The sequence below is a fragment of the Dreissena polymorpha genome, chromosome 11, assembly GCF_020536995.1.
Source record: "Dreissena polymorpha isolate Duluth1 chromosome 11, UMN_Dpol_1.0, whole genome shotgun sequence".
In the NCBI taxonomy this organism is placed as follows: domain Eukaryota; kingdom Metazoa; phylum Mollusca; class Bivalvia; order Myida; family Dreissenidae; genus Dreissena; species Dreissena polymorpha.
This window is the reverse complement of record NC_068365.1, coordinates 31,968,730-31,988,020: the sequence shown is the minus strand read 5'-3', so window position 1 is coordinate 31,988,020 and position 19,291 is coordinate 31,968,730.

The following is a 19,291-nucleotide window of genomic DNA, read 5'->3' as shown; positions in this document are numbered from 1 at the left end:
AAGGAAATTCAAACCCGCGACGTCAATCCGTGTAAATGCAGGCGAAGACGACACGATATGTGCGATAAGTGCGCAGATCTGGTTAGATGTTATAGCGATGTGGACATTTTCGAAATCGATTTGGTTGTTATCCAGATGAATTTGAACGTGTTCCCTGTCCATCAGGGCGAGTGTTTGGAAAGTTTTGGCGGAATAGACACCCACAAATAAAAAGTCCGGCGTATGTCGCATCAGTGCGGCTGTTTTTTCGTTAACTTGTTAACTGCCGTGCATGTTGACTAACGTTGAAATTTCTTCACGTGTAACGTTTATATAAAACTCACGTGCGGAATATTATTATGAGTTTGTTCGAGTTCATTTGACGTTATCTCCACGGCAACACTTTACATTTAATTTATGTATAAACCATCAAAACAAATAAACCAAACACGTTTCTCTAAATTAACAAATAACCATTTACGTTTAATTACACCAGAAAAACAACTAATGAAATAGTGCATGTTGTTTACATGGTGCAGAATCAACAGGGTTCACATGGATTTATGCACGGGCTGTACAGAGTGTAAAAACACCGGTAAGAATGTTTTGGCAAATAATAAGTTATTTACATATCATAGCTAAAATCTTTAATGCTTAAAAGACAGTTTTGCTTGCAGTTGATCACGATATCTTAAGAATTAAGAGTAAATCATTGAATACGTCTGAAATTGGTGGCAAAATTTAACATGTTGACGATGTAAGCAATTTGCTTTTTTACGCTCTTTACGCCATTAATAGGTATTACACGTGTTGACATGTTGCACACACATATCTGGAAATTTAGTAATTGTAAACTGTTAGCTATTTGTGGGCGCAGACAGGGGTTTCTTATAACCCTCATTTCCGAGACGGTTGATCGGTGAAAGTAATATCGATTGCCAGATATACGCGCGTGCATAACGTAACTTGATGCCATCAACTGAAAGATACCTTTTCACTGAAAGAAATCACACTTCCAAAAACAAATGAAAATAGCAAATAACGGAGCGAAATAGAAATACGTCTACCGGTATATTATTAAACTTTACATGCATTCTCTTAAACGTTCTGCATATGAGTGATCACCAATAGAAATGATAGCATACTACATGATTTGTAACACGACATATGAAGTTGGAATGTTGCTGTTCCTGCAATTAACACACGTTGATCACTTGCATAATGTTAAGCCAGTCGGTAAAGTACAATCAGGAAAGACCAAGTGCTATACGTCAGCTGTGCTCAACTCATAGAATATTTAAAGCTGATTTGCCATATACAATGAATTTGTTTTAATATGTTATTGAATTAAACGTATCGAATCTCACAGCATGTCTGTTTCATGGAAAAATGAATGTACGACACCTCGCTTATTATCATTGGATGTTAATCGTATGCACGGATCATGTTTAATATGTCCCAAAAATCTATTTTTATTCGAAATTATTTTTACAATACACAAATCATGACTGCAAATTCCGCACGTTATACCTATTGTATTTTTGTTGTTGTTTAAAGCAGTACCAGGTTGGAACTGGCCATCAATTTCAATCAAAAGCATTATAGTGAAACGAATGCAAACTAGTGAGTGCTCAATTTCTACTCGTATGTTTTGATAAAATCGTCATTACAGACTATAATCACTAATGATGTATGTAATTATGCTGTTTCATTTACATTTGCACTATTAACTTTGACAGCCGTATGATGTTGTATAAAGTGCGTAGACATATTGAAATTAACACTCAGAATCATTTAAATCTAGCTTGGAATATTTACATTATTTTATATAAAAGAAAGATAACTTTGCCGAGCCTGTCTAAGGCGCTGGTTAACGTTACCTCTTTGGCGTGGGCTCACTACCAATGCAACATTTTCATTACTTACCATTTAATAAACCTGGGAAATGTATTTACTCGTTCATTTATTGAAAAACGAACTACTTTGGAAAACGAATTAACACTTTAATTGGCTTTCAAAGTTTTTAATGCTAACAAGTCTATGCTCGAAGTCATGCTGACTTGTTCCTAATCCTTAAACAAGTATAAAGGGATGGCAGAAAGTTTCCAAATCCCTTTGTTATATTCAATTCCTTTTAAAAATGTTTCGTTTCTTTTTTCTTTATTATTAATGATTAAAGAAATCAAACCCTATTAAAATTAGCGTTTTATACAGATAATCGTACCTTTTTTCATTTAATAAAAACACTACAAGCCGTTAATCATTCAATATCTGTACAGTCTCAACTTGTTCAGTTTGCAGCCATCACAGCTAGAATATCGAGGTAATCGCACACGAGGAGTTTCTGTCTCTTGCACTTTTCTTCCATTCACCTTTTTATTGACTAAAAACTCGTACCATACAATCAACGTGGTTTTAAATCACCCGTTCGTGGTTTTTGTATTAAAGAAATCGTGTCACCGTGCTCGCTGATGTGTTTCAGTTGGAAGGGTCGCAATATAAACGTGTTCGAACGTGGTGACGATGATTGGTTCTTCGGAATACAGTTGACACTGGTTCTTCGAATTCTTAACGTGAGGTACCTAATACAACTGACCTACAGCCGAGCTGTAATGTAATATCATATAAAAATAAAGTTACCTAAAATGTGTTGCCAATATGCGAATATTCATGTAACACATTTACATATTATCGTTCGAAATTGGTTCTTCCTATTGATTAGTTGATTTCCGATCAATACGGTCTATTGAATTAATTTATTTAAAAATAAACCATCGGTTCAAATGCTTTCACTGCGCACATTAATAATTAATATACAGCCATTGACATTAATGAAGGGCTTTCGCGTTTGTAAATCGATATATGTTATAATTTCAAACCGTGGGCTTTGTTTTATTGATGGTCCTCCAATGCTAGTAAAAAGTTATTTCGTCATCGAAAGCATGTAGCTGTTTACATACATAATACGTAATTATTTTGGGGAATAAATTGTTTCAATTTATTTGTGGCGTAAAATTCTGTGAGTACAGGTTGTTGAATTTCTCAGTTCCACTCATTTTGGTTAATCAGTATAAATTTATAAATATACAGGTATAGTCTAGGGGTTTTGAGCTCTCCGATGCCATTGCTTGGGGCTCCTTCGGGACAACACCGCAATGACGCAGTGGGCTCACAACCCATCTCTTGGTTGCCTGGCTGGTTGGTTACCCAGACTTGCAGGGGTCAGGTTAGATTAGATCTTCCCGGCACTACACTCTGTTGTTAAAGTTTGGTGGTTACTGGCACCGCAGTAAGAGCCAGCGTGTAATTGTGTTTTGCCGGCGTGGGGTGTCATGGCTACTGGTAAATGGTATTACTGGTGAGATATATGGGTTACCGGTAAAGGTTGTTGTATGCCAGAGAGTTATATAGTGTAGCTGCCAGAGGGTTATGAAGTGCGTCACTGGCTCTGGTAAACATACTCGGTACGCTTTGTGCAAGTCCAAATTAGTAATCATCACGGTAAGAAATTAGTATTAAACACACCAAGTGCTCACAGGGTTTTGCGCCACATATTGCGGCCTTTACGCCAATACCTATCCCAGGCTTTTGATAACTTTGATATACAATAATTAAGTTCATGTATGGTTAGTTTTAACATAGAAATAAAGACAATCAACACATAATATGGTTATTCATTGTAGATCATAACATAAAACAAATTATTCATATATATTAGGAATAATTTCCTTTTATTTTTGAATACAAAACGGATTAGGTTGTTCGCTTCACCGTATCAAGGGACGCTAACAGGTTGCTAACGTCGAGGTTCTCCGAATTTGCACACGTGACATTTTCTGGAATGCTACTTCCTTTTCCGTCGAGACGTCATTCAGTTCATACAAACGTTTAAGGCTTTTCCCACCCATTCCCACCCAATAGATAATTAACCATGCTAGTGTCCCAACGTGTTGATTGCAGTTCCATGACAAGCTATAGCCCATAAAGATCTTATGGGAACTACTTTATCAACGTAATATCATGTTAATTCTGTAGAGTCTGCTTTTGTCTTCTGTACTTACAGTTATACGAGACATTAGGATTCCACATGTAGGTGCATGGGTTTTGCAGTAAACAAGTGACGAGCCGGGACACTTAGCCAGCAACTGCCAAAACACAGCCAACTTTACATAACGGGCGTACATGGGGACTCGAATCTTCCAAGTCGATGCTTCCAATGTGTGACCACATCCAAAGCGGCGTGACAACACTCAAGGGAACGATACTCACTTGAAACCTTGTTTAACAAAGCGACATTAATAAATAATCTCCAGATAGTAAAGGGCAAACCATGTGACTTTGGCATATATATGTTCAGTGCAAACACAACTATTTGTTGTTGATTCAAGCAAAGAACACTTTTAAATATTACATTTGTATTAAGCATGATCGTTGATATGTATTTTACTGTCGTGGTTTGTGTGCGTAAAATTCTGTGAGTACAGGTTGTTGAATTTCTCAGTTCCACTCATTTTGGTTAATCAGTATTAATTTATAAATAAACAAGTATATTCTAGGGGTTTTGAGCTCTCCGATACCATTGCTTGGGGCTCCTTCGGGACAACACCGCAATGACGCAGTGGGCTCACAACTCATCTCTTAACGTAAACATTATAGTAAAATGCTAACTGCACGGGGCGAAGTTTGGTTAATTGGTTTCTTGGTTGGTTGGTTACCCGATTAGATCTCCCCGGCACTACACCCTGTAGGTCAAGTTTGGTGGTTACTGACACTGCAGTAGGAGCCAGCGTGTAATTGTGTTTACCGGCCTGTGGTGTCATGGCTACTGGTAAATGGTATACCTGGTGAGATATATGGGTTACCGGTTAAGGTTGGTGTATGCCAGAGGGTTATATAGTGTAGCTGCCAGAGGGTTGTGTAGTGAGTTGTAAAACTGTTTTCATTTATTGAACATAATTGTATTATGAAATTTGTGTGAATATGTAAAATTATTGTAATATTCATTTTATTCATATTTCATAGTATCACCTGTTTTGTTCTGTGTTTAAAACTGTTGTCATTCTTCTGTTTAGGTCATTTCATCATATGGCTATATTGGTCAGCGTCAACAATAACATGGAAATACACATCCATTGACATGGTTAATCATGAGCTCCCCACCCGACATATATTTCGCCTATCAATAATTACTCCAGGTTAATAAAAAGACACATTCACACAACAAAATTAAGACGTTTTTCGATGGATCGTAACGGTTGTAAACGGTCAAACGAATTGTTACTTTAAAAAAAATAGAACGGACACATTTATTATTTTGCACCAATACGAGTAAATATGCCGGTATCAGGTAAACGGAGTCAACAAAAATCACAATATTGCTTTCACGTTTGACTGCCAGTTAGAGATATTTTATTCGTTATGTTGTTTTGTTTCAGTTATATTCATATGTTTGTTTAAAATTTAGGAAAATGTGGACATTTAAATCGTGTGTACTCCTTAAGCTATTTTTGAACTTTTCTTTGTGATGTTATAATAATTGAAAATTATTACTAATATATTAATTTTATTCTTAACAAATACACTAAAAACGAACTTTTGTGAACATGTTCCTTTAACAATTGACTTAAACATTACATCATTTGAAGTGCTCTTGTAATTTACATGAGATGATAATTCATGTTTGTATTGCCTAAGTAATGAACGCATCATTTCCATTGTAAAGGTATAATGTAATATCCTTGTAATCCGTATTTGCTATTTATTGCCTTATCAGGCAACAATCCAAAATCTTATTCAAGATTAATTGTACGGTGCCTTTCAGTTTACCAAAGACCCTTCGAAGCGTATTAATCATTTCATCGAGCTTTGCAACAAGAATGTCTGCGAGGATGGGTTCGCCTTTATGTGGGGGTTCTTCCGGCGTCCTATCGTCATCGCGTGTAGCCCGGAAGCTATGGGCCAGATCTGTTAAAGCAACGGTAGGTGAACTTAAACGAATTTAAACACACAATTTAGTAAAACAAGTAGGTAAATGTCGTCTTGCTATAAATATTATCGCAAATATGTATACAATGCATTACATGTCATTACACTCATTGGTCAGTATGTGTTTCTTAGCATTCATGAGTTTTACGTTTTATTGAATGTATGAAAATAACGAAAGTCAAGCAAATACGGGGACAAATTATAATGGCTTTTCGTTTATATAAGACATATGACAAGTTGCGTAAATAATACAAGATGATAAAAAAACACAAACAATGAATTTGAAGAAGATAAATATGTATATATAGCAATGCCTTTTAAGCATAGAGCGGCATTGTCAACATTTAGATGTGATGTTGCCCCTCTTAGATTAGAGACGAAGAGATATGAAAATATTACATTAAATGAACGTATATGTCCTATTTGTTAATCAGGCGTTGAAACTGAAACACTTGTTTTGACACAGTGTCCAGCCTATCAGGCATTAAAAACTGTTTTATATGATAAAGCTTTTCAAATTAATAGAGATTTTATTCACTTGTTTGATGAACAAAAATGTGTATTTATTTTCTCCAACCTAGATTTAGCTAAGGTAACAGCCAAAACCAGTTATTATATACTTCAAATACGATTTGAGATATTATATAAGTCACAAACTTCTTCTTAATGAAATAGCTCTATATGAATTTGTATATAATTCTTTCTTTTTTTAAATTCAAGAAGGAGAGAGTATTGTTTACCAAGGTAACAGTCTAGAAATTATTGGGGGATAGTCAGTTTTTAATGTTTTAGTTACCTTTTAATCTCTCTTAGTTTCTTAAGTCTATTTGTATGCTGAAAGAGAACCTAGGTACAACAATTCTCTCGTCGTTCTAACGTTCGAATGTATCATGTTATTTTAGGATAATACTTGTAGACTTCGTAACTGTTGGGTTGCATGTAGGGGAAGTCACACATCACACTATTTCATTTGCCGGGGTAAACCCAGGGTTTTTGTTGTGTTATTATAATTAAAGTAATAGTGCTAATAGATGTGTAAGGTCTACCGGGTGAGACAATTCAGTTAACATTTTAACCAGTCGGATATTATATGTTGGTTTGATTAATGCCATATACAGAATATTTGGTTACAATAATGACCAAATGAGAACATATTCCATGCATCCCTTATGTCATATGATCAAATCAACGGTTTTATCTAATTGTATAATACTAGTCATATAATTATGAAAGTTATTTGATGCTTTTATCATCTCTTGTTAATCAAATTATTGCTTGGCAACATTTTTATGATGGGTTTATATACGTGATTTGTATAATGTATAGTGTTGATGAGAGGTAAATTAAATAAATAAATGATTAAAGCAATGGTTAACGCCTTGGGATGGTTTGTTTAACTACGATACATAATAGTAGGTGTAAAAGCGATAGACGCTCTCAATATCCCTTTGAATGAAAACAAAAACACATAATCGAAACGAAATTTCCGTTCGGTTGTAAAGCCTCAAATTAAATGAGTCATTCTATGTCTACACAAGGTGAGGAAGAATTTCTTCAAAAGGCGATTCTAACGGTTTCCTGTCTCGGAACTAGATCAATACACTGGCGGCAAGTCTTTAAAGACCCCCCCCCGCCACTGACGACCTATTCGTCTGTTTACGTTGAAGACGATGTCTTCGGTCAGCGGGCTTTTGTCGCTCTCCTTTGTGACGACACTAGTGAATGAACCAATCATCTTCAATGCCATCACGGACTGGAAGTTCGCCGTGTGCCAGTCCTCGCAGAATTCCGTTCCACGACTTCTTTGCTGCTCACGACGGTCGTCTTGCTGCTCCGGAAATGTTGAATCTTATATGGGCTGCTCCACTATTTCCCGGACGCGTTTCAGAGACGACGACGTCGCCTTGCACAAACGACAACTACACAGTCGTATTTGAGCGTCGCCGATATTTGAATGGGACGCGGATGCTTAACGAGATCTTCAATAGAGAAATGGTGTTCTGTAACCTCATACAGATCATCACATGACTCCGGTAAACATTTCCGGTTGTGATGGCCAACATTGAAGTTGGAGGTTCCAGTCAGGCTTGCGTTGCTTTTTTATCTTAAACAAAAGAAATTCAATCCCGCGACGCCAATCCGTGTAAATGCAGGCGAAGACGACACGATATGAGCGATTATTGCGCGAATCTGGTTAAAGCTTATAGCGATGTGGATTTTTTCGAAATCGATTTCGTTGTTATCCAGACGAATTTCAACGTTTTCCCTGTCCATCAGGGTGAGTGGTTGGAAGGTAATGGCGGAAAAGACACCGACAAATAAAAGGTCCGGCGACAGTCGCATCAGTTCGGATGTTTTAAGCGTTAATTGGTTAACTAATGTCTTCATGTTGACTATCGTTGGCATTTCGTCACGTGTTACTTTTAATATATAAAACTCGCATGATGAATAGCAATCACATTAAATTATTCGAATTCGTTTGCCGTTATCTCCACTGAAATACTTTACATTGAATTAATGTAAAACCGTGAATACAAATTAACAAAACATGTATCTCTAAATTACCAAATGACCATCCACTTTTTATTACACCAGGAAAATAATTAATGAAATAGTGCGTGTATATTTGAACACGTATATAAGGAAATTAAGCAATAGTAAAACAGTGCTATTTGTGAGCGCAGACATGAGTTAACACTCATTTCAGAGACGGTTGATCGCCGAAAGTAATGTTGATTTCCAGATATGCGCGCGTAAATTATGTAACGTGATGCCGTCAATTCAAAGAGACGTGTTCACAGAATGAAATTTTTGAAAAGTTCACACATACCAAGGCAAATGAAAAAAGCAAATCACGGAGGGAAATATAAATACGCCAATTGTCTCTTACAAGTTTTGCTTATGAGTGATCTGCAATAGAAAATGAGAACCTGATACAGGATTTGTAAAACAACATATGAATTTGGAATGTTTCTGTTCTTGTCGTTTGTTTTGCTTGCTACACGTTGATCGCTTGCATTATGTTAAGCCAGTGGGCCAAGTACAATAAGGAAAGGCCAATCTCTTATACATCAGCCCGGGTTCAAATCAAATCATGTTATATTTAAAGCTGATTTGTCATATTCAAAATCGTTGCAATATGTATTGAATTAAATGAATGTACGACACCTCGATTATTATCAGTGGATGTTAATCTTATGCATGGATCATGTTTAATATGTCCCAAAAATATTATTTTATTCCTAATTATTTTACACTAAATAAAGCATTACTGCAAATTCTGCTCGTCCTACCCATTGTATTTGTGTTGTTGTTGAAGCAGTGTTAAGTTGACACTGGTCATCAAATTACAAACAAACGCACTATAGTGAAAGGAATGCGAATGTGTTCAATTTCTACTCGTATGTTTTGATAAAACCGTCATGACAGACTATACTCACTAATGATGTATGTAATTATGCGTTTTTATTTACATTTGGACCATTAACTTTGACAGCCTCCAGATGTTGTATAACGTGCGTGAACATATTGAAATTAAAACTCGGAAACATTTAAATCTAGGTTGGAATATTTACATTGTTTTACAAATCATACATATTTTGATTGGACAAGCCTGGACAATCTGTCTAAGGCGCTCGTTGAAGCGGTCTTTTCACATATTTTGGCATGTATTGAACTTCTTCATTAAATGATTTGTATTGATAAATGTAAGCATTGGATCTAAAAAGCTCCAGCAAAAACCATTACTTAAGTTAAAGAAATAAAAAAATACGCTCAACTGGGCACGAAACACTGACCCCTGGAGTAAAAGTCTATCGCTTAGACCACTCGGCTATCCATGCTCATCTCGTAGTATCACAAAATATAACGACAACAACACAACTCTCCAAATTATTCAATCATTTCGCGTTGCAACGCGTTATAATTGTCAGGGTTTAAATCGTCGAGGATGCATATAATGGTTACTTTATAGCATGTTAAATGTCCAGTATTGCTGTTTCCTCACAAATATCAAAACTTCAATGAAAATTTGCGAATCTGATTTTTTTGTATTTTGTCAATTTACCAAAACATGAGAAAACCTCTTTAACCCATTTATGCCTAGCGTCTGGAAAAAAAGGCATTGACCAACAACGTAGACCCAGATGAGGCGTCTCATCTGTGTCTGCGCTGTTTGCGTAAAGGAATTTCTGTTAGAAATATTATAAATATAGAAATAAATATACTAGACATTCGTAATTTTGGAAATAAATTAATCCAATTTAGAAGGATTGGAGAGTCCAATAGGCATAATGGGTTAAACAAGTTTACAGAGATGGCTGAAAGTTTCCAAATCTCTCTTTATATTTCATTCCTTTTTAATTTGTTACGTTTCATATTCATTTTTTAATTTAAAAACAAAGCAACATAAAACCATATTAAATTAGCATTTTTATACAGATTATCGCAAATCTTTTTCATTTCATAAGACAAGATTACAAAACGATTATAATTCAAGATCTGTAAAGTCTCAACAAGTGCCGATTGCAGCCATCACAGCTGGAATATCGAGACAATCGCACACGAGGAGTTTTTGTCTCTTGCACGTTGGTTTCATTCCATTCACCTTTGTATCGGACTCAAAAATGAGTAGCATAAGTTTTCAGTCAGCAGGCTCGCCATATAAACGTGTTCGAACGTGGTGACAACGATTAGTTCTTCGCAATACAGTTGACAATGGTTCTTCTGATTCTTAACGTGAGGTACCTAATAAAAACGACCTACATCTGAGCGGTTATGTATTGTAATATAAAACAAGATAAGTATTGATGCAAAGCATCAAAGGGCGTCTGGAATTTCAATGTAAAAGGCACTCAATGAAGCTACATGGAACGATTTGTTCTACTGTAAATATTAATATATTGGCCGATTTTTTTAAACAAAATTAAAAAAAGATACTGGTATAACCATTATCTATGATTGTGTTTTATAACTCCCAAATAACCATTTTCTATGATGTTTAGTTATAACTCCCAAATAACCATTATCTATGATTTTGTGTTGTAACTCCCAAATATTTCATAGTTCATTTTATTTATATTGGTTTCCTTTTTTTCCTTGCATCCGTCTGCAGTTTTCATTAATGGAACAGAACTGTGTAGGTTTTAAAAAATCTGCTTCATCTTGTAAGCGTAATTTCATATTTTTCTCAACTTCATGGGGAGATGATTCTGAACTTATTCTTACGTTGCTCATTTACGATAGGGGTTGAGTACTCATTGATATGAAAACACTGTAAAAGTTTTAATGTGTTTACGAACCCCCCACCCTCTCACACATATATTTCATGGGCATAATAAAAACAAAAAATGGTTACAATAAAACAGCATATTTATTTAAACTAAAATGTCTTCATCAAAACAAAAAGCTAACATAGAACACAAATAAAATAATTTGATTCTACTGGTGCTCGAACCTTGGGCCTCTCACATGTGAAGCGAGCGTGTAATCACTACACTACGGAACCGCTTGAAAAATCACCTTCTTACTAAGATATTAATAACATATTAATAGTCGGTTTAAATTTAAACCCGGAAGTTTAAACGCTGGATAGTGAGCGAGGTTAAAGGTCCATACCAAAGGGTCCATACCACTGGCAAGATACGGGTCAGTCCTGCGGCCTTCTATATGTGGTTCTTAAAATAAAACCTGTAGGAGGACTTGATAGAAATGGGACTGGGCAGCTGTGATGGTGCTCCTCATTGATAAGCGGCTGCTTCCTTTATCAAGACTCATTATTACAATTAATAATACGTGTCGCGCTTCGCGCTCTATAGCGCTTTTATTAGTAACTAGGTGGTTGCTAAAATAGTGGAACAAAGAAGGTTTTAATGTGTTTACGACCCCCCCACCCTCTCACATATATTTCATGGGCATAAAAAAACTTAAAATGGTTACAATAAAACAATTTATTTATTTAAACTAAGATGTATACATCAAAACTAAAAGTTAACATAGAACACAAATAAAATAATTTGATTTTACTGGGGCTCGAACCTTGGACCTCTCACGTGTGAAGCCAGCGTGTAACCACTACACTATGGAACCGCTTGAAAAATCACCTTCTTACTAAGAAATTAAGGTAGTGGGAGCCTAATGGGTACTTTTCCAGAAACACTCTTAGTTATTATCTCACATAGTAAATTGTTTATATCACAACTAATTGCAAAATTTTAAAACTTTTTACCAGCCTTTTACATTTTTATAATTGGTTGAATACACCTACCCCTTGACTCGGTTGGGCGTTTTCTATGGATTTACCCTATATCCAAACAAGGGCTGTTTGTTAAACATGCATGCCCCCCATATGAGTTTTCAGTTGTACTGGCAGCCATTGTGTGAAAAAGTGTTTTGTCACTGACCTTGACCTTTGACCTAGTGACTTGAAAATCAATAGGTGTCATCTGCCAGTCGTGATCAGTATACCTATGAACTTTCATGATCCTAGGCCTTATTTATCTTGAGTAATCATCAGGAAACCATTTTACTTTTTCAAGTCACTGTGACCTTGACCTTGAACCTAGTGACCTGAAATTAATAGGGGTCATCTGCCAGTGATGATCAATGTATCTATGAATCTGCATGTTCCCAAGCGTAAACATTCTTGAGTTATCATCCGGAAACCATTTTACTATTTCGAGTCACTGTGACCTTGACCTTTGACCTAGTGACCTGAAAATCATTAGTGGTCATCTGACAGTCACGATCAATGTTCCTTTAAAGTTTCATGATCCTAGGCGTAAGCATTCTTGAGTTATCATCATGAAACAATTTTACTGTTTAGAGTCGCTGTGAATTTGACCTTTGACCTAGAGACCTGAAAATCATTAGGGGTCATATGCCATTCATAATTAATGTACCTATGAAGTTTCATGATTCTAGGCGTAAGCAATCTTGAGTTATCATCCGAAAACCATTTTAGTGTTTAGATCCACTGTGACATTGACCTTTGACCTAGTGACCTGAAAATCAATAGGGGTCATTTATTAGTTGGTATCAATGTACCTATGCAGTTTCATGATCCTAGACCTACGTATTATTGAGTTATCATCCGGAAACCATTTAACTATTTCGAGTCACTGTGACCTTGACCTTTGACCTGTTGACCTGAAAATCAATAGGCGTCATCTGCCAGTCATGATCAATCTATGTATGAAGATTCATGATCCTAGGCCTAAGCGGCTTGAGTTATCATCCGGAAACCATCTGGTGGGCGGACCGACGGAGGAATAAACCGACCGATCGACGGACAGACCGACCGACATAAGCAAAACAATATAACCCCTCTTCTTCGAAGGGGGGGACTCGGTTGGGCGTTTTCTATGGATTTACCCTATATCCAAACAAGGGCTGTTTGTAAAACATGCATGCCCCCCATATGGGTTGTCAGTTGTATTGGCAGCCATTGTGTGAATAATTTTTTTTGTCACTGACCTTGACCTTTGACCTAGTGACTCGAAAATCAATAGGTGTCATCTGCCAGTCGTGATCAATGTACCTATGAAGTTTCATGATCCTAGGCCTTATTATTCTTGATTCGTCAGGAAACCATTTTACTGTTTCGAGTCAATGTCTACTTGACCTTTGACCTAGTGACCTGAAAATTAATAGGGGTCATCTGTCAGTGATGATCAATGTATCTATGGAGTTTCGTGATCCTGGGCGTAAGCATTTTTTAGTTATCGTCCGGAAACCATTTTACTATTTCGAGTCACTGTGACCTTGACCTTTGATCTAGTGATCTGAAAATCATTAGGTGTTATCTGCCAGTCAGGATCAATGTTCCTGTAAAGTTTCATGATCCTAGGCGTAAGCATTCTTGATTTATCATCAGGAAACCATTTTACTGTTTCGAGTCACTGTGACCTTGAACTTTGACCTAGTGACCTGTAAATCAATTGGGGTCATCAGCCAGTAATGATCAATGTACCAATGAAGTTTTTTTATTCTAGGCGTTAGCATTCTTGAGTTATCATCCGGAAACCATTTTACTGTTTAGAGTCACTGTGACCTTGACCTCTGACCTAGTGACTTGAAAATCAATAGGGGTCATCTGCTAGTCATGATCAATGTTACTATGAAGTTTCATGATCCTAGGCCTATTATAGTAAGCATTTTTGAGTAATCATCCGGAAACCATTTTACTATTTCGAGTCACTGTGACCTTGACCTTTGACCTAGTGAGCTGAAAATCAATAGGGGTTATTTGCCAGTCATGATCAATCTATATATGAAGTTTCATGATCCTAGGCCTAGGCGTTCTTGAGTTATCATCCGGAAACCATCTGGTCGACCGACCGACCGACCGACGGGCCGACCGACCAACATGAGCAAAACAATATATTCCCTCTTCTTCGAAGGGGGCATAAATAAATAGTTTTTTGTAATGGAATATACATATATTTTGACAATTAACTAAATAAACGTACTCGACTGGATTTTGTTAGTAGATACAGAATTAAAATAGTGTCATTGAAAGAGAATTGTGCCTTTGATGTCCAATAATATATGCACTTATCTGGATAAAATGGCAAAAACGACAACAAATGGTTCAGTGACAAGAAACTTTAATTACGTTTCATGTCACTTGTAGTGTGATGAAATGCATATTTTGTACATATTTATTTAACACAACATATTTTCTACACACTGACTGAATTTCAGGAAGTTTTACCGTTCCTATATCAAGAAATTTTACTTTGAGTATACCTACTTATTAAAAGCTACAGTTATAAACCATGACATGTGAAGAAATTTAGCTGACTTAGAATTAATATTGATATAATAATACATTAACAAGAGCACCGAATAACGGGTGCCACGCTCGGCTGCGAAAGCTTGTCAGAATTTTATTTTTTAGGTCACAGTAACCTTGACCTTTGACCTAGTAACCCAAAATGAGTGTGGTGTGTAGAACTCATCAAGGTGCATCTACATATATAGTTTCAAAGTTGTAGGTGGAAGTACTGTGATGTTAGAGGCAAAGTTAAAGTTTTATTTTAAAGGTCACAGTGACCTTTACCTTTGACCTAGTGACCAAAAATGGGTGTGGTGTGTAGAACTCATCAATGTGCATGTACATATGAAGTTTCAAATTTGTAGGTTGAAGCACTATGATGATAGAGGCCAAGTTAAAGTTTTATAATAGAGGTTACAGTGACCTTGACCTTTGACCTAGTGACCCGAAAATGGGAGAGGCGTGAAAATCTCATCAAGGTGCATGTACATATGTAGTTTCAAAGTTGTAGGTGGAAGCACTGTGATGTTAGAGGCAAAGTTAAAGTTTTATATTAGAGGTCACAGTGACCTTGACATTTGACCTGGTGATCCAAAACTGGGTGTGGCATATAAAACTTATCAAGGTGAGTGTACATATGAAGTTTCAAAGTTGTAGGTGGAAGCACTATGATGATTGAGGCAAAGTTAAAGTTTTATATTAGAGGTCACAGTGGCCTTTCCCTTTGACCTAGTGACCCAAAAATGGGTGTGGTGTGTAAAACTCATCAAGGTGCATGTACATATGAAGTTTCAAAGTTGTAGGTGGAAGCACTTTACTTTTAGAGCCAATGTAAAGGTTTTAGCACGACGGCGGGCGACGAAGAGGCTATGACAATACCTCGGAGTTTTCTCCGAAAACAGCTGAGCTAATAATACAATCTTAAGGTCACCTAAAGTCAAAAGGCATCATATGAATACAGGCGCAGTTCACCACAAAATGTTAAAGTTGTCCCAATATTACGTAACATAAAGATGTATACGTAATCATGTTTCTTTAAACATGTAGCACAATAATATACAACTTATATTTTAATAAAAACAGCCAGATTAATGAAAACTACATGTACATAATTTAGTTTCAGTATTAAGCCATTGCGTGATTTTGACTGGCCGCGTGTCATTTGAAAGCCATATTATCTCGTTCCGTCACTTTTCGTCACTCAAATTTTATGGACCACTTCAGATAAAATATTTTTTTACGTTTGTGACGTTTGGTAGTCCCTCATTGTTTTAAGCAATGAAAAGATCCCTAAAGTAATCCTCTCCGGAACTAGAAAATGTACTTTCAAATGACACAAAGCCAGCCCATATCCCGCAATGTTTTCAGCTGTTGGTCGCTTAAGAGTTCCTCTAGGCAACAGCACGTCTAACAATCTAATGTTCTTTGCCTTTAAGGCTTTTCATGACTTAAACAAACTGAATGATGGATTGCAGTAACAGTAAAGATGTGGGCCATCAGGAGCACTGTGGGCATTGCAGGTTGCCTGGAGAACACGTTCACTAGATCTTTCTGTTTGCGTGACTGTCCAGGATACGATTTTTGAAAACCGGCAAAAAGTCAACAAAACTGCTTACACAATTACAAAACGTTTCAAAACAGTGTGTGCTCAGCAATGCACTAACCAAAACCGGAAAATCAAACCTGCGCCCATTATGAGCAACAAATATGGCTGTGGGAAACTTTGCAAGCCACATCATACAATCATTTAGAGACGTTTTAATTGATACAATATCAACACTTCCACCATTTACACGCATTATGTCATGATCATCAACACAGATGCCAATCACTTTCTGAGCTTCGGAAGAAATTAGCACTGTTGTCTTATCGCTTGTGGAAAGAATTCGCCATTTATATGAATAGCTCAGAATTTTAATATACCTATGCTCCTTCATAAGATTTATAACTGAAATTAATGAATTTTATTTTAAAAAAATTGTAATATTTGGAATAGCTATTAATATTTATAATACAATCACAAATATTTTTAATAATGTGCCTGCCCTGGGGTTCTAACCAAAATCTTTTAAAAAATGTAATTTTACCAAACTATGATCACAGTGCCTTTAATAAAACAATTCTTATTAAAATGTTTAATATGTTTCATGTTCATCTGGAATAGGAAATAAGAAGACAGTTGATGAGAAAACATACTAAAATATGGCATCAGAATAGTCAAAAACAGTGTATTAAAAGTTATTTTTTACACTTACTCCATTTCTTTCTGATAAACATCAATGGCAGCCTTGTAAGACGACGCAGTTGAGATTTTCTTGATGGCCTCCCCAGCACGAGCCTCCATCTTCTTAAGATTTCTATTTGCAATAAGCGTTATCTTTAGAGTGTTTAGGATGTTATTCACCTTCACCGGCCTGCCCAAACTGACTTTCATTGCTGAAAAGAGAATTGAAAATGATAAGAACATGAAAACAAAATAAGGCCGTTGTTATTTAATAATGACGTCACAATGTATTTTCGTAGAATCCATTTAATAAACGTAAATTATTGAATGAGCAATCAATTGGATTTAACAACACAAATGCGAAACTAAATTTGAAAACTGAATATGATGGACACCGGAATGTTTCCTTATATATTACACGATAAACAAATATTCACTGGGAATGACACTTGGAATTTTAAGGGGTCTGAAAAAAAGTAAGAAGTCCAAAGATCAATGGCAATTGTACAATGATTAAACATTGATATAAATGGCAGGTTGAAAAATGAAGACATGCATACCTGTTCCAAGCTTGTTATTTACGTCAAAGCATGGCATTCCTCTGATCTTGAGATGGTGCTGTTTTCCATAAGCAACACGGTTGACATTCTACAGTCAGAGTTTTCACAAATAACGTACAAATAACCCTTGAGGCCATTTTGTAGTTTGCCAACAGTGTTATATATTGTCAAAGGAATGGAACACAGATTACAAAACTGACCATACTGTAATTTGTTTAGCAAAACCTCCAGCTCAACGAGCCAATCCATCTTCTTCCATTCCCCCCACCCACTTCTGCTTTCTCTTTTCACGCCATTTAGCAAATGCGAATAGCTTTTACATGAGTCATTTTCACACAAATCGCCATCGCAGAGCTCGGTAAATGAATAATTGTTATCGAACACAACGTTGTCGATCGGTGTTTGCTTCTTTTTCGATTTTGCAAATCGCTCGCTTTTATTTCGCGCTGTCATTTTGCGAAGAAAATGTCATCAGCCGTGACGTCATGCACACAAATGTTTTATGAAACGAATTAATTTAACTTATATTTGTATTGTATAGTTATTAAATCTTAAAGAGATAAGCAAATTTAACTCTTACATAAAAAATACAAATTTATTTCGTGTATTTAGTATAGTTTGCGGACTTAACCGTAGATATCGCTTATATCCAAAACGCTTTCCGAATACGGCGAAATCGACCGACTATTCCCGATCTCACTAGGCACCTACTGTAGTGTAACGGTTATTAATAAAGCAATACACCGTTTTATCACTGTCGTCTTGTAAAATTGAAAAAAATACGCGTTAACCAAAACTCGAACAGCAAAAGTGTGCGCTATTGTTAGAAAAAAACACAAAATAAATATATTTTGATTATGTTTTGTTTTAATACAAAACCAGAAAGTTTCGCGTATTTGCCCAGTCCCTGTGCTATTTCCCCTGTGATCAGTTGTGGATCAGTTATAATTTAAAACAATTAGCTTTGCATTATTGGCAATAAATGTTGTAATAAATGTAATAGGCACAAATGCAGTACTTATTTACACTAATTTACACAAAAAATCACCACTATGCAAGATATTCATAAAACAAAAATATATACATTGATCCGTAAAATAACTTCTCCTCCCTTAAGCGACGCCAATACAGTTAGTTAAATGTGTTGCCACTATGCGAATATAATGAATTAATGAAAACACATGTACATATTATTGTTAGAAATTTGTTTTCATATGAATTAGTTTATGTCCGCTCATTACGGTCTATTTAATGAATTTATTTAAGAAATAATTCGTGTACATTATAGTTTGTTGTCGAATAACCCACGGCCGGAAGTTTAGATGCGTAGGGATTAAATCACGAGTGCGAAGCACGAGTGATTTGAAACCACGCATCTAAACTTCCGGCCGTGGGTTATTCGACAACAAACTATAACGTACACGAATTATTTCGATTCTAACACGATTTTTACTAAAGATTTATAGAATGTATCTTATTTTTCTTGCATACTATTTTATGTGAAGCTCCGCCCATAAAAAATAGCTTTCGGCTGTTCTGTCGATCAGATCTCTGCCCTCAATAACAGCCAAACTGGATGGAAAAAAAACATTTATTTCTCACGTTTGGTTAAATAAGAACAACAACAACTTGCGTAAACTAACATGTTTTCATTGTACACTTTAAATTAACGCAAGAGTGTTACATCTACAAGAAAATCCGCGATAAGAGCACATTGCCCCGATTCGAACTTCAGCCATTTTAGTATCGAATGAGCAGACGAACACC